Below are 283 nucleotides of genomic sequence, written 5' to 3'. Positions count from 1 at the left end.
GGTTTTTCTCAAGCTGCTGGTGGTTCTTCCCAAGCTCCAGTGCCCCCTCTCCTGTCCCGGGCTGTGGTTCTGCAGTGAGACTTTGCTCACTGGTGGAACTTGACTGCTGAGGATCAGAGTGGCGTTGGGTTTTAGAGGATTTAGCAAAACCTGCCCCCACCTTATTCCTGTGATAAAGGGGAGGACAAAACTCCTTGAGCCGTGGCTAGAACTGGGGGTGTCTGTGGCTCAAGCTCTCTTTGGTGGGTCTCTTTGTGCTGATCAAGTGGAGGTTCCAAACCCA

General features: G+C 53.4%; 1 protein-coding gene across 1 annotated transcript in view; it reads left to right on the top strand.

The window, feature by feature from the left end:
- Nucleotides 1-283, top strand: part of EFTUD2 (elongation factor Tu GTP binding domain containing 2) — a gene marked incomplete at its 3' end in the record, with an annotated part of 18,640 nt that overhangs the window by 330 nt on the left and 18,027 nt on the right. The window lies entirely within an intron of this gene.

Source organism: Merops nubicus, unplaced genomic scaffold, assembly GCF_000691845.1.
Source record: "Merops nubicus isolate BGI_N331 unplaced genomic scaffold, ASM69184v1 scaffold13037, whole genome shotgun sequence".
Lineage (NCBI taxonomy): Eukaryota > Metazoa > Chordata > Aves > Coraciiformes > Meropidae > Merops > Merops nubicus.
The sequence above is the reverse complement of the archived record's forward strand: the minus strand, read 5'-3'. Positions and strand labels throughout refer to the sequence as shown.